The following is a 10,776-nucleotide window of genomic DNA, read 5'->3' on the forward strand; positions in this document are numbered from 1 at the left end:
TTTAAGAACCTCTGCTGTATGTTCTGTCCAATGTTGCTTCGCCCAGTGTGACTATATCATTTAATGAGTAAAGTACAGAGAAAAAAGAAAAAGAAAAACATTGTCAGTCTTTCTGGATCACTAACATTTTATTACAAGCTGTCTGATTTGACATACAAGTTTAAATCTGAGGTGAAGAGATTGGAAGGCTTCTATTTGGTAACTCAATCTGGTATCTTTGTCACAGTGACCGACAGCTAAGGGATGTTTAGACAGCAGGACTACTGAGAAGTTAACAATGGCACTTTCATGGCATTTTATTTCCAATTAAAGGTGTCACGATCACTGTCTGTTCCTGTCAGTTCCTGGACTCCACTTCCCATAATCCTCCCTTCCAATCACATGCACCAATCACCAATTGCCACACACACCTGCAGATCATTACCTGGACTATTTAAGACACACACACACACACACCCTTTGTGAAGTCTTGATTTGCCCCGGTGATCACTTCTGAGCGTTTTCTTGTGGATTGTATTTCTGTTGCCATTGGACTGTTTATTGGACTGTGTTTGTTTGCCGCCTGCCCTGATCCTTGCCTGTTATTTGGACTGTGTTTGTTTGCCGCCTGCCCTGACCATTGCCTGTGACTTTACTCTGCTTGTCTGCCGCCTGCCTCGACCATTGCCTGTCCCTGTTTGTGTCTCTGCCTTTGCCCCTGTCTACTCTGTAAGTACTTTTAATAAACAAGCTGCAAATGGATCCTCACGCATTCGACCCATCATTACAGAAGACTTCGCCATCAAACGATCCAGCAGCTTCTACGAGCGCTTCCAGCCCCAGCATGGACCCAGCAATACGTCTCGTCCGCCTTCGGCAAGGTAATTCTACACTCGAGGACCACATTCAGAAGTTTCTAGACATTGCCTGTTTATCTGACCTGCCTGACTGTGCCCTCATTGACTTCTTTGGCTATGGATTAAACGAACCATTGAAGGACTACTTACTTATTAATGGTCCCCGAGGGTCGTTCGTGGAATTTCTGGACTTTGCTCTGCTTACTGTTGGTTCACTGTTTACTGTGGGTGTCGCGGAGGAACGCGACACCTCGTTCCCCCATGTAATGGCTGCCTCTAAAGAGAGCATTCACAAAATGGCGGCCACAACATCATCACATCATGTCTCTGCTGATCTTCCAGAGCCAAGTCAAGTCTCCGTTGATCTTCTAGAATTACATCACGTCTCTGGATCTGTTTGGGAGCGGAGTGGGTTGCGTTCCAGTGTGGCTGATCCACCGCTGACTTCAGCACGAGCGGCTGGCATTCCTAAGCCTCCGCCGGCCGCTTCGCACTCAAGCCCGCCGGTCGCTACGCCCTCAAGCTCGCCGGTTGCGACGCACTCAAGCTCGCCGGTTGCCACGCACTCAAGCTCGCCGGTTGCCACGCACTCAAGCTCGCCGGTTGCCACGCACTCAAGCTCGCCGGTTGCCACGCACTCAAGCTCGCCGGTTGCCACGCACTCAAGCTCGCCGGTTGCCACGCACTCAAATTCTCTGGATGCTATGGACAAGATGGCCGCTTTGCCAGTGCCCACGGGCAAGATGGCCGCCCCGCCAGTGTCTGGGAACATAGGGGTCGTTCCAGCCAGTGAGTCCACTCCAGAACCAGCTCCAGTCCGCGAGTCCGCTCCAACCCGAGAGCCCGCTGTAGGCCCGGAGGCCGTCCCAGAGCCCGCTGTAGGCCCGGAGGCCGTCCCAGAGCCCGCTGTAGGCCCGGAGGCCGTCCCAGAGCCCGCTGTAGGCCCGGAGGCCGTCCCAGAGCCCGCTGTAGGCCCGGAGGCCGTCCCAGAGCGGTCCGCTCTTCCTGATACGGCCACGGAGGCCGTCGCCGAGCTCCTCGCCCTGCCGGCGCCACCCGAGCTCCTCGCCCTGCCGGCGCCACCCGAGCTCCTCGCCCTGCCGGCGCCACCCGAGCTCCTCGCCCTGCCGGCGCCACCCGAGCTCCTCGCCCTGCCGGCGCCACCCGAGCTCCTCGCCCTGCCGGCGCCACCCGAGCTCCTCGCCCTGCCGGCGCCACCCGAGCTCCTCGCCCTGCCGGCGCCACCCGAGCTCCTCACCCACGAAACCGCCACGGCCTCCGTTGAATTCCCCAAGAACTTTTTTGGGGGGGGCCATATACCTGAGGGTGGGGAGCTTGTGGGTGGGGACCCTGCACGGCCGCGATCATCAGCGGTCTCCGAATTGCTTGAGCTTGCGGGTGGGGACCTTACACGCCCACGGTCTTCAACCGCCTGTGAACTGCTGTGGCCGGCTACGGACCCTGACCTGCCGTGGGCGCCCAAGCCACCTGACCTACCGTGGCCGCCTAAGCCACCTGACCTGCCGTGGGTGCCCAAGCCACCTGACCCGCCGTGGTTGCCCAAGCCACCTGACCCGCCGTGGTTGCCCAAGCCACCTGACCCGCCGTGGCTGCCCGTGGCACCTGACCCGCCGTGGCTGCCCGTGGCACCTGACCCGCCGTGGCTGCCCGTGGCACCTGACCCGCCGTGGCTGCCCGTGGCACCTGACCCGCCGTGGCTGCCCGTGGCACCTGACCCGCCGTGGCTGCCCGTGGCACCTGACCCGCCGTGGCTGCCCGTGGCACCTGACCCCCCGTGGCTGCCCGTGGCACCTGACCCCCCGTGGCTGCCCGAGTTCCTGGACCTGCATTGGAGACCCCGTTCCCGTCTGCCAACAGGTCTCCAATGTACCCACCCCCCCTCCCTATCTGTGCCATTTACGCCGCGAGGACGCGCCTTCCGGAAGGGGGGCGTTATGTCACGATCACTGTCTGTTCCTGTCAGTTCCTGGACTCCACTTCCCATAATCCTCCCTTCCAATCACATGCACCAATCACCAATTGCCACACACACCTGCAGATCATTACCTGGACTATTTAAGACACACACACACACACACCCTTTGCGAAGTCTTGATTTGCCCCGGTGATCACTTCTGAGCGTTTTCTTGTGGATTGTATTTCTGTTGCCATTGGACTGTTTATTGGACTGTGTTTGTTTGCCGCCTGCCCTGATCCTTGCCTGTTATTTGGACTGTGTTTGTTTGCCGCCTGCCCTGACCATTGCCTGTGACTTTACTCTGCTTGTCTGCCGCCTGCCTCGACCATTGCCTGTCCCTGTTTGTGTCTCTGCCTTTGCCCCTGTCTACTCTGTAAGTACTTTTAATAAACAAGCTGCAAATGGATCCTCACGCATTCGACCCATCATTACAAAAGGGGTCCTATTATGGCCTTTTACGAAGTCTTGATTTTGTGTTTGGGGTGTACCAGAATGTGCTTTCATGCTTGATTGTTCAAAATAGACATTATTTTGTACATATTTTACATCATTACAGCACCTCTCTCCCCAGTCTGTCTCAAACATGTCGTTTAGTTCCTGTTTCGATAAAGCCTCACCTTCCTAAAAACAAAATGTGCTGTGATTGGCTATCTGGCCCAGTGTGTTGTGATTGGCACTGCTTAGCCCATGTTCGGGAAAATGTTACGCCCCTTATCATAACAGCGAGTTCTAGTCAGATGTAAATATTAAGGATGGTGTCAATTTCAAACCAATTAAAGCCTGATTCAGACTTAAGAATTTTAACAAACAAAAGGATCGTGCAGAACGAATTTCGTTTACGGACTTTGTAAGCATGAATTTCACAGGAAGTTATAGAGTGGAATGTTTTTTTATTTGTAATTTTCTTTTACATTTTAGATATTATACACAATGATATCTGTTGGAAAACTATGGTAATACAAACAGTAATCAATCACAAAACCATGGTTAATCATACTAAGGGGTGGTGAACAGTCTTGCAAAAGCAATAGCTTACAAAAGCTACACATTATATCAACACTAATGTTGACTAGCAAGTGAGGGGAGACCTTGCCCTTGGTTTACATTGTAGCAACAACATTAGACTTATAATTGGAACTGTTAATAGAAAACACATCTACAAATAATAAGACATACTTACAAGTTGTAATCCACAAACAACAGATTGTCCTGACAAAGTAGGAACTGCTCCATTTCAGGGGAAGTTTTTGTGCGTAGCCTGCGTTGTACTTAGGTTCTGGAAGCTGTTCTCCATAAAATATGCAGCACACTGATAAACATTAGGGTTATAATGCTCAGGAACAGTTTTTAAAATAAATTTTAACCACTCTAAGTTCAACCTCAGGAAGGTGAAACAAATGAGTTTTGGAAACGGGGTGGGGAAAAAACATAGCGACAACACTGTCTTCTCTAATGCAGCTCAACCAGGCCTCGCTCCCATTTTGCATATTTCGTGGGCAGGGATTATTTAAATGAGTAACACTGTGACTTCACAAAACCCGGAAAAAACGTGTTGTAGTCCAAATGAGTCATTCGTTGTAGTTCTTGGAAACTGTATTCTGTTAAATAAAATATCTCCCTTTGGAGTTCCTGCTAATTGTATTAAGGACGTTGCCTATAACGTTCCCAGTATGTTCTGAGATGGTCACGATGTGGAGTTCTTTTAAGGGTTGGGGGACGTTATTTGGCGGACCTTCACAGAACATTTGTTTCTAAAGCACATTTGTTATAACAAAAATTGTGAGAAAAAAAAAACTGATCAGGTTAATTTGGTTGTTTATTGATAATGATTCATCATCATACAGTGGCCTTATTCACTGATCTCTGAATATAGTATTCCTGTCATGTTATTGTAGCCATATAATTCTGCATAAAATCCTGTCCTGCTTTGATATTTTGAAAGTTTAAGTCATTATGCAGAAATTATTCAGACAGGATCATGGAGACTCACAGAGACAGGATCATGGAGACTCACAGAGACATCAAGATTCAGCGTATGAACCTCAACAATGGTGACAACATTTTCAGATTTAGTACATAGGATGCTGCAGTTCTGTGTCTCAGGGATAATTCTGCATCCAAAACAGCTCCTTCTCACACATGTATCTGTATTTGTGAAAGTACTGCAAAGATTGAAGCAATTATATGAGCATAAACTGCTCATATAATTGAAATCACAGCCATTGTCAACCTCTGATGGACTATTACAGTTTTTTACAATCATTTCACAATCCTTTACAATCATTTCAGAACCTTGAATTTAATTATCCAAAAATCTAGACATAAAACAGTCATCACTTGTAACACAGGCTGTTCAATACATTGCACTTGCAGAATTATTGGTTCAAATGACTCATGAAATATCATAGGAAAATTACTTTAGATCACCCACACACAGGATACCAAAGTATCACTGCAGTTGTTAGTACAATCATTAAATATTATTGTACAAAATATGTGATGCCTTTGCATGAGTCATCCATTGCCTGGAGAAGAGTGACTGGTTTGTGAAGGCACCTCCATGTGGAGAAAACTTCCTCAGATGGGTTAAGGAAAGGGTTGTATGGGGGTAAATACAGGTTGATAATTGGAGGATGGGCCTGAAACCATGCTTGCATTATTGAGCATGGTGAAACTAAAAATTATCCCAGACTATTGCATAGGTCACACCATCAGCTCTACAGACCTGATTTAGCTTAAGGAAGGTTACAAGGAGAGCTGCATTATATGACCCAATATTAGGTCTTCCGATATAGCCGTGCACATGGTGATATTGCCTCCACGTTGTACTTGGACGGTTGCCTGCTGGCCAATCAAATTTTTACCTCTCCTCCTTGTCTTGGCCAGGTTAAAGCATGCCTCACTGAAAAATATGAATTTGGGTGATGTTTTCATCAGCATCCAGCTCTGTCAAAAGACATTTAGAAAAAACAATTACTGATTACAATGATATAGAATTTTTGGTACATTTTTCACAACAGGCATCTTGAAACTGATCATACCTGAACATGCTCAGTCCTCAGTTCCTTCACTCTATGTGCATTTCTTTCAAAAGGCTCACGGTATAGCTGTTTTAAGAGACACATGATGCCTTTTCAATACACATGCAATAGTCAGCAAACCATGTTGTTGAATATGTCGTCATTGTCCAAGATGCACTGCCAAATGTCTGTAAGGTGAATATCATTTCTGGCCCAAACCAAATTGACCACAGCCTGCTCTTGTTGGTCAGTCAGAATTTTTCTTCTGCCTATTTGACCTAGTCTCAATTCTGCAAGGAAGAAGTCACAGTAAGAACACATTTACAGTATTCACATCACACACTTTGTTACAAATTGCCATGCTATATACAATATGTACGGAAAGTTTTGATTATTATAATCAAATCTTATAATAATCACTACCACAAGGAAAAACTGCCATATACTGTATAATGTTATAAAGATGTTTTAATATCTCATATTTTTTGTCCATCCATTGAAAGTCTAGACAATCATTATTTTCAAGCTTCAAAATCACGACACATAACAGTAATCTATATAAACAGAGCAGCTTAGTCCAAGTGTTAGTCCGCTTAATATGATGAACAGATTTTCAATTAGGCTTTTATTTACATTGATCAAGTACCATTACAATAATCGCACCTAAATGTTTGGTCGCTCAATGTATCTGTGTTTTTACAATGGCGTGACTTTGTTGCAATAGCTTACAAACAGCACAAGGAAGCTTAATTTCAAACTCTGAATTAAGTTTACAAAAAAATACAAGTAAACAGTAATAAAATAAGAACATATAAACAAATTAAAAACAACAGCCTAAACAAATACAATATTATCAATATACAAATGCAATAAACAGTACTGTTTGATTTAAGCCTCGTGCACACCAGGATGATTATCGCACGCGCTTATCGCCAGCGTTTTTCCAAGACTTTTTTTCGTGTTCATACCCAAGCGATTTTCACTGGTGTTGTGCCGAGTGAACGTGCAAATTCACTCCCCGACAGTATATGCCGCTTGTGCTTAGTGCAAGTGAATGGTAGTGCGAATAAACATATTTATGAATTAGACATTCTAAATAATATTTCTTTAATGTAAATAAAACAACAAAAATACAGATATAAAATGGCATATATGGCATATACATGACATGAGGAGATGGTAGTCAGAAACGGTAGTGCAAATAAGTCACAATGACAGTAGTGCAAGTGAACGGTAGTGCAAATAAACATTTATGAAATAGACATTCTGTATATTACATTCTGTGTTAAAAAAAACAAACAACAACAAAAAAAAAAAACAATAAAAATATAGAAATAAAATAGCATATAACACACATCTATTGTTGTGACCAAGAACACCCACAGTTTGTAGGGGTCTTCTTCGTCGTCTTCTTCCTATTGATGTGTGCTCGGCAAGACCGTTTTGTGCTTGAGCACCACCAAGTCATGTTTTACTGTAACTTCAGCAGCTCCAGGCACGTGAACAAAAGCGCCAATCTCATTGGTCGGCCAGTTTTTTACGCGGCGTGTCAAACAAAAAAACGAACCCGAGGCATTTTTTTTTAAATTACGCTTTTACACCTGGCGTTTTGCATGTCGGTGTGCACACTCACATTGGCACCCTTTGTTTAGTCACAAGGCATTAAACGTCAGTGATAAGCATGCACGATAAGTGTCCCGGTGTGCACAAGCCTTAAGTTTAATGAGTGACAGCAGCAGTTATATTAGGCTGCTGTCACTTCAAAACCTAATGCACGGATCTATATAGGCCTGTGAATTGAATTTTATCAATTGTGGCAACAGTTAACATTGGCTCAATCAGAAATAATATGTTGAGCCGATGTTAACAGACTGTTGCCATAATTGATAAAATTCAATTCACACAAATTCAATTAGGCCAATTGAAAAATTTAGATGTTATTAGTCACTAGAAAATTGAGTTGGAGAGGTCTGATTTTTTTTTTTTTTTTTTACAGTGTAAAGAATGATAATGAAATATTACATCCATAGATAATGTAGTCCAACTGGGTCATGTTATCAATTGATCTCATTATCCTGAAACTTTCATGATCTAAACATGGAATGTTGTTCATCAGTTTCCATAAAACTGTGCATCAAGAGTAATGCAATAGTTACTTATTTTGAGCAGTTGTATCAATCAATAGTTAGATCATCGTAATGAAATGAATAGACAGTAATGATTCATCTCAGATGTAGTCTAAGTGGCATTCTGAAAATGTATTACTTTGATGTTGTGTCATTTCAAACTGGTCGTTTTTAGTTTGATGAACAAATGAACTTAGGTTTGTGTGTATTGTATCCAAGCAATTGGGAAAAGTGTTAAGAGTTTGGAAAATTTGGAGTTTGGAATTTGCATTTTGAGTATTGGTTATGAGTTTTGTCTAGAGTTTTAAAAAATAAAAAATAAAAGGACACGAAGGTTAGGGCAAAAATGACTGTAAAAAAAAAATAAATAAACAAACTTTAATTTCGTCGACCATAATTTCCTGAAAGGCTCTACAATCCACCTTATTTTTCAACACAGATGATTTCCTGTGAAATTAGTGTGTTTATGTTTACAACATAAATTAAAAAAAAAAAAAAAAATTGTTAAGGAGTGCTAGACACTGAGACAGATGTTAGTGGCAATAACAACAAGTTTTATTCCAGCAGTGATGGTGAAGCACAGCAAGGGCCCATTTCAGAAAGGAGGTTAAGTGAAAACTCTGAGTATGTTAACCCTCAAATGAGGGAAACTCTGGGTTTTCCGTTTCAGAATGGGAGGTATGTCAAACCCGAGAAAGCAGGGTAAGTCAAGCCTGTTTCTGAAAGAGAGGTAACTTATACTCAGAGTCAGTTACCATGGTAACTTACTCTGTGAACCTAACCTAGTCAGGAGCAGGTTTTCTTCGGTAAACCCAGAGTTTCTTTCGGTCACCTCCCCCTTTTTAAAGTGCAAGTGATGTTTAAATACTAAAAATAATCTTAATGCAAACAGAAAACGATTATTCGGAGTGTCTATTACTAAGTGCAAATTTACAGTATCTCCGCCCTCCAATGTCACACAAGGTTAAAAACTTCACATTTGATTAGAGAGCTAGCTTGTGATGCGATTGACCGGGTTCGAGTCCAGCTTTTACCGAGCTCGCTCTTCTCCCTTTTCCCATCACATATCATATTAGAATTTATTTTCAATAAAAATGAAAAAAAAAAAATAAATAAATAAATGTTCTAAAAGTGGAAGTAAAGTGCCTAACGGGTGTTTAACAATGATAAAAGTATTTATAATTTTAATAAATATAATCATTTACATTTGCATCCTGTTAATGTACAACAAACTAAGTTGCAAATAGTATGTATCTGCCAGTATAAAGTATAAATAGCATCTAATTACTATTTACACAAAGAACTGCTACTTTTACATGGTAAATAGAATATATCACTATTTTCACTAAGTGTAAATTGCATCTAGAGCTATTTGCACTTACTGTAAATAGGATCTATTGCTAAGAAAGTATGCTAATTCCACTTACTGTAAATAGCCGCTGCTGTATTTTCCCTACCCTACTGGCAGATAATTTGCAAAATAAGAAAAATGTACATATACACATATACACATATATATATATATATATATATATACACATATATATATATATATATATATATATATATATATATATATATATATATATATATATATATATATATATATTTTATTATAACAGTGAAAAAAAATTAAACTTGTATTGACTCAGAAGTATGCGGACGTCTTTTTGTTGGGTGCTGTTGCCATGGTGAATCATAGAATCAGAGCTCCATTGATCATGGCTTTTAATAGTCATGGTGCATACGCTTAACTCAGAGTCAACCTACTCAGAGTCAATTGAACTAACTCAATTCAGCTGTTCTGAAACTGAAAACTCAGAGTTTCCCAGCTCAGAGTAAGTCAGAGTTCAAGTTTTAACTCAGAGTTGGTTGAACCTCCTTATTGAAACGGGCCCCAGGTGTAACTGGCAAGTAAACTGACCCCATGTGCAGTTTTATTTATATAATACACTGAACAAACACAAAAATAAACAAAAAACTTGATAAAGTGTGACTTGCTTGACTTGAAATAACATGAAGCTCACCAAACAGCAGTTACACGAAACAAAGTTAGACAAGAGACAATGGGAACATGAGGGCTATGCACAAAGATTAATGACTAACAAGACACACCTGAAAGCAATGAACCATTGACAATGTGACATGGAACAAGGGAACCAATCAGAACATGGCACATGAGACTAGGGAAGCACATGACATGACCAGAAACTAAGACTGTTAGCATGAATTACAAAATAGAATACATGAACAAAACCCAAAACCAATGTTACAACAGGCAACTAAATCGGATATGGCAGATTATGGATAATGGCCTGGTACTGGTAAGTCTTTATTGTTTTCCATGTGCACTGGAGATTGTGGTGGTGGAGAATGAGACCAGGATAAGCACACACCTTGTTAATGTTGCAGAGAGAATCCAGGTGAGTAGATACATTGGAAAACACACTTACAGGAACACAAGGAGAAACACTGGAGAAGGAGACGATGGAAGAATACAAGGAAGATTGCTAAAAGCTAGGAGATCACAATGGAGGTTAATAGAGTGGGTAAATAGTCCTTTTTCCACATGGAGACCAGACAATGACTGTGGGTAAGGTGTGTGCTTAAATGTGGTGCTTCATTAGGGTGGTGACAGGTGCAGGTGCTCAGATTGTGATCGTCTGTGTTTGAGTTGTGTTTGAGTTGTATTCTTAGTTGGTTTTGCACTTTTTCTTATTCTGTTTCTTTTGTTTGCATTTGTTACCATGGTTATTCGTTGTTTAATTAATGCACCACACCTATTTCTCGTTGCTTTCATTGGTTTGTGTTAGTTT

Source organism: Ctenopharyngodon idella, chromosome 12 (genome assembly GCF_019924925.1).
Source record: "Ctenopharyngodon idella isolate HZGC_01 chromosome 12, HZGC01, whole genome shotgun sequence".
NCBI classification, from domain to species: Eukaryota; Metazoa; Chordata; class Actinopteri; order Cypriniformes; family Xenocyprididae; genus Ctenopharyngodon; species Ctenopharyngodon idella.